The sequence below is a fragment of the Triticum aestivum genome, chromosome 3B (genome assembly GCF_018294505.1).
Source record: "Triticum aestivum cultivar Chinese Spring chromosome 3B, IWGSC CS RefSeq v2.1, whole genome shotgun sequence".
Taxonomy (NCBI): Eukaryota; Viridiplantae; Streptophyta; class Magnoliopsida; order Poales; family Poaceae; genus Triticum; species Triticum aestivum.
Window position 1 is genome coordinate 511,799,528 of NC_057801.1, and position 6,079 is coordinate 511,805,606.

Genomic DNA, 6,079 nt, shown 5'->3' on the forward strand with positions numbered 1-6,079 from the left:
TTCACATGAGTTAGGATGACTTTTAGTTACTTGCAAAAAAAATGACTTTTAGTTGCACCGATAATTTTCATTTTTTGTTGACTTCGCTCTTGATAGATAGATGCAATATCTATCTGTGAGGTGAACTAAATTGTTTTGTGGGTGGTTGTGATATTCTCATATGTAACACAAAAATCATTATATGAGTGTTACGTTCGTCTGGGAGTGGACCCATGCAAATCACGTATGAGCGATCCACTCTTTTATAGATGGGCCCGCCAGCTTCCCAAAACGCTGATGGACTAAGAGCCAACATCCCTAGAGAGTTTAATATCTTAAAAGATATGACACGAACAAGTAAAAAACAAAATTTTCAGCAAAAGTATTCAAAAAATAATAATGTTTAGATCCGCCATTCAACATTCGACAAAACTTCAGAACAAATAAAGAAATTGAACCAACACTGCTCATGAACGAACAGGCAAGCCGGCTAGGAAAAGGTTTAAGACCTAGACCTTGCAAACTAATAAAACTTACCAACACAATCCAAATTTATACAAAGCAAATACTCCAGGTGAATCCAGCAAAAAACATTTTAAAACTTTGGGCTAAACCCATTTGCTCTAACTGAACCAAGCCATCAATTTGAAGTAGACATCAACACATGAGCAAGCAGCAAAGAGCTCTTGACGTCAATTAATCCCGTGCAACAAGCAGCTGTTTGATATAATTAGAGCAACTCCAAGAGCCGACCTAAGTTCTACGTGCGTGTTCGTTTGCGTTCAAACGGATGAAAGTATTGGCCCTACGCGATGAACCAAACCCAAAAGTTGTCCGCTCGCTGTTTGTCTGGACGCATTTGCGGCCCAAATTTACGTCCACACTGACACGAGACGGACACGCTGGGCGTCCGCTCGGTATCTGCCTTGGGTGCGCGTGTCAGCCGCACAACTACCCCACACGGCCATAGCCATTGCATCGACCTAACCCGAGCCCGCATGGCAGTGTCTGGAAGCCCCCAACGTTCTCGTCCTTCCTAATGCAAGCATACGCGGTGTGGGTGTGTGTGTGGGGGGGAGGCTCATCCACTTCTCCTCCCCGTCCACATTTGGCCACGCTCACTCCCCTTGCCGGCGACAGCGCAAACGCTAGCCATGGGTCCCGTGCATCGCCCGATCAACCTACACGATGGATCTGCGTGTGGCTAGTTGTTGCCGGCCACGGGACCAACTATACATCCCGATGCACCAAGCGTGTTGGCACTAGCATTACCGCCAGCCGCTGTCGTGGCCGGTGTTGACCTCCCGCATGGCTGGAACCTTGACCCGCACCGCATCCCGGTGTCGGCGGTGCCACGGTCGTCATGGGTGCACACGGAGGAGCTGTGCAAGTGCCACACTCTCCTGATGCTAGAGTAGCGGCGCTGCGCTGCCTACGCGCCAGACTCCCCCAACTGGAAGGCTTGGTTCGACACGGAGCACGAGGTGGCCTGCCGCGATGACATGCATCTTAACCTTGGGTTTGTGCCGTCGCCACCGAAGGTGGCGCCGGAGGAGGAGGCGGCCTACAACTCCGCATTAGAGGCGGTGCTCCAGTGCGCCTTGGAGGAGAGCCAACGCGAGGAGGATATGCGTTGGGGCGGCTTGGAGGAGGCCCTCGCGCTGTTCGCAACAGGGGACTGCGCCTATGCCCCACCTCTGCTCGAGCCAAAGGCCGAGCTCGAGCAAACACTGGCGCTCACGCCCACGCCCACGCCGCCCACGGAGCCGGATTCAAATAAATACGCGTGGACCGGTGTCGGTGTCAAAACCGGTGGATCTCGGGTAGGGGGCCCCGATCTGTGCGTCTAGGCTGATGGTAACAGGAAGCAAGGGACACAATGCTTACCCAGGTTTGGGCCCTCTCGATGGAGGTAAAACCCTACTTCCTGCTTGATTAATATTGAAGATATGAGTAGTACAAGAGTAGATCTACCACGAGATCGTAGAGGCTAAACCCTTGAAGCTAGCCTATGATGGTATGATTGTAATTGTGATCGGCCTTGTAAGGACCAACCTCTCCGGTTTGTATAGACACCGGAGAGGGTTAGGGTTTACATGGAGTCGGTTACAAGGAAGGAAATACAACATCCGGATCGCCAAGCTTGCCTTCACGCCAAGGAGAGTCCCATCCGGACACGGGACGAAGTCTTGAGTCTTGTATCTTCACGCTTCAATAGTATGAATGATGTACATAGTCCGGCTGTCTGGATACCCCCTTATCCAGGACTCCCTCAGTAGCCCCTGAACCAGGCTTCAATGACGATGAGTCCGGCGCGCAGTCTTGGCTTCGGCATTGCAGGGCGGGTTCCATCTCCGAATACTCCAAAGTAATTATCGAACACTTAGATCGTGTCCGGATCCACGAGAGGATACTTACACACCATTGTAGGGAACATAGCATAAATCTGATCCGCTGGCAATCTTCGTACGTCATGCCTTTGCATCGTGGCCTAGTTCAACACGAACCGGTGCTTCTCGCCCCACCTCGACTCGCGCTGCGAGGCGGTTTTATTGGCACGTCCCGTCGAGGCAGAGATCGTGTTCCTCTTATTACGGGATCTTCCATTAATGCGGGCGTGCGTTGCCCCATGACGACCATTGGTATGACTCCGTGTTCCGTCAGGTAAACCTCCAGCAGACACCCTAAGGACTCTTGATATTCACCCCCTTTATAAAAGGGGCCGAGGCCTATGCCTCTTATCCACCTCCCTCGCGCCTTCTCGCACATCGAGTTCTAACACTGGAGACCTAAGCTCCAACACCCCAGATCCTTCAATATGTCCGGATCCAACCCTCAAGGCCAGTGGGTGGCCTCCTCGATTCAAAAGGAGGACATTGCGAAGCTTAGGGATGTCGGATATCTGACCGCCGATGTCGGTGTACAAAAAGAGGGGTACACTTTTCGTACCCCTATAACTGTGCACGGGCAGTTCGAGCCATGGACGCCACCACGCCAAGCAAGGCAAGGGAGGTAAGCCAAGGTAAGACCGAAGCTCGGAAAGAGCAGAACGACGCCAAGACCAAGACCACAAAGAGCAAAGGGGACGAAGCGGACTCCCCCGGCAAGATCCTTGTCGGGGGGCGGTTTTAGCGAACCCGGCAAGGCCCTTGCTGTGGCAGCTCGCCCCACACCTATGGAGCGAATCACCCTTGAGTCCACTGCCCCCATGGGGCAAGGATTCGGGAGACATTCCCGTGGTGGCATGCAGATCTTTGTGAAGACATTCAAGATCAAATTCACACTATAGAAGATGACGACCCCTGGCGGGATCCCAGCCAAGGAGGACCACAAGACCCCCGGCAGGAGCCTTGTCGGGGATGATAGCAGGCGCCGCGGAAAGACCCTTTCCGGGGCCACGGCAAGACCCTTGCCAGGGCCCTGGCAAGACTCTTGCCGGGGCTACGGCGAGGTCCTTGCTAAAGGCACCCGTAGGGCCACCGTCAGGCCCACACCAATTCCAAACCCTCCACCGCCGTTCGCATGCGGCTGCTGACCCAACCAGTTGGGCAAGCACCTGCATGGCGGCAAGCAGATCCTCGTGGAGGCCCACCGCTGTGCCACCTCAGCTACCTGCCTGCCTACATGGCACCGCAGGCACCGCTGGCCAGGGCGCGTGTCGACGCGATCAGCGACGAACAAGACTGGGCTCTCCCCCGCCCCCGATAAAGTAGGGACACCTAAGCACGACGCATTAAATGCGCCTTGTCACGTAATGCGAGGGATAAACTCGTATCACTGTGCCCTTTCCACCTCCCGTGTGCCACTGTGGCGGCCCCTTTCCCTATAAAAGGAGGCCCAGGGCGACTAGGAGGGGGATTCGGCTTTTTGGAGCTCTTCACACCCCATTGCTAGCCCAGGAACACAGATAAACAAATCACCAAAGCATGAGTAGGGTTTTACGCATCCTCGCGGCCCGAACCTGGATAAAGAATCCGTGTGCTACCTGTTTGATCCGCCCTTCTCACAACCCCGCGCCTCGCAACCGTAGTAGGGATTCTCGTGATCCCATTGGTGTCGTCCTCGCACCGACATCTTTGGCGTGCCAGGTAGGGGGATTCGGCTTTTTGGAGCTCTTCACGCCCCATTGCTAGCTCAGGAACACAGATAAACAAATCACCAAAGCAGGAGTAGGGTTTTACGCATCCTCGCGGCCCGAACCTGGATAAAGAATCCGTGTGCTACCTGTTTGATCTGCCCTTCTCACAACCCCGCACCTCGCAACCGTAGTAGGGATTCTCGTGATCCCATAGGTGTCGTCCTCGCACCGACATCTTTGGCGCGCCAGGTAGGGGGCGCAGTTGTGATAATCGGCTCTAGCAGTTAGTTCGACGCTTCTTCATCGTCATGGCACCCAAGAAGAAGATGACGGCGGCAGTTGGACCGTCGGGGGCTGGGCATTCCGTCCCGACGCGGGCGAGCAGCGGACCGGTCGCAGAAAGGACCCGGGGCACCGTTCGCGAACACCAACACCGTCCCAGCAACCGAAGTTTGGGAGGCGGCGATGTTCATGCGCCTGGTAACGGGCAACACGCCGCCAAATCCAAAGACGGAGCCAGGCCCTCCGCGGGTGGCGCGGGGCCTTCCAGGGTCGCTGCCACCCCGCCCAAAGGCGACGCGAGGGCTTCCAAGACCCCCACGTTGACACCGGCGGCGCGCTCTTCTCAAGCGGCACGCGACGAACGGCGTGATCACGCCGAAGACCCCAGGCATCGCCGCGGAAAGAGCCCCGAGCGCCGCTCCCGGGATTTAGAAGACCTGCCCACCCGCCGAGGCGCTGGTGAAGATGGCATGCGACCGCGGGGTCGTGATAGAACTCCTTCTGACATAGTCAGAAGTCGAAGTGCGTCGCGATCCATGCAGGTTTCGCTGCCCCCAACACCAGCAGAAGCCCTGGCACACGCGCAATTGCTCCTTGATTTCCCTCCCATCGCGGGGAAACTCGATGAATGGAGAGCCATTATCCGAAGTCTTGTTGCGGTGGCCAACAAAGACGAACCGAGCCCGGTGGAGCCCCCAGGTCGATGCTCCGACGGAGTCCCACGCACAAGTGGCAGAAGGGCCGGCGGCGCCGCGACCACGGTGCACTCGCCTCCTCCTCGTCCGGTACCTCGGACGCCAGCCCGTCGCGATGTCACGGGCGACGAGATCTCCGTAGCATCGTCCGACCCGCGGGCCCACTGTGACCAGCGCCAAGTTCTTCGGGAACGAGAACATGAAGACGCTCGAACCACTATCGAGCGCCGGCGCGGGGCACGCCACCAATCAGATAGGCGAGCAGGGCCTGCTATGAGCCACCCAGCACCGGGGAGCCCTGGAGGCCTACCTTACGAGGTAGGCTGTCCGGCTTTTACCGGTGAGCTGCGGCAGTTCCAGTGGCCCACTCACCGCACCTTCAAACCTGACGTGGGCGAGAAGTACAGTGGCAAGACCCATCCGTCCGAGTTCCTCAGCGTCTACACCATCGCGATGCAAGCTGCCGGAGCCCGCGACGATAAGGTGCTTGCGAATTACTTTCCGTTGGCTCTTAAACCCAATGCCATGTCATGGTTGATGCACTTGCCGGTAGACTCTATTTCCTCCTGGTCGGATTTGTGCCATGAGTTCGTGGGCGCCTTTACTGGAGGCCACCAAGCCCATGGCCAGGCAAGCGACCTGCACGTCATTCCCCAGAAGGGAGGCGAGAGTCTCCGTAAGTATATTTAGAGGTTCAGCGGGGTACAGTACAATATCCCTGATGTTCACCCCGATGCCATCATCAGCGCGTTCCACCAGAACGTGCGTAACTGCAAGATGCGCGAAGAGCTGGCAATGAACAAGGTGAGGGATGTGGCAGAACTCTATGTTCTTGCCAACAAATGTGCCCGAGCCGAAGAGGGAAGGAAGTACCCCGACGAAGATGCCGGCGTAGAAACCGACTCTTCAGATGAGGATACTGCTGCCCCGGCGAAGAAAGGCCGGCGCCGCAACAGGAAGCGCAAAGGAAAAGCCGTGCTTGCCGTCGAGGGATCCGAAGACACCGACTCCACCAAGAAAACCAAGGCAGATGACCCCGGCAAGG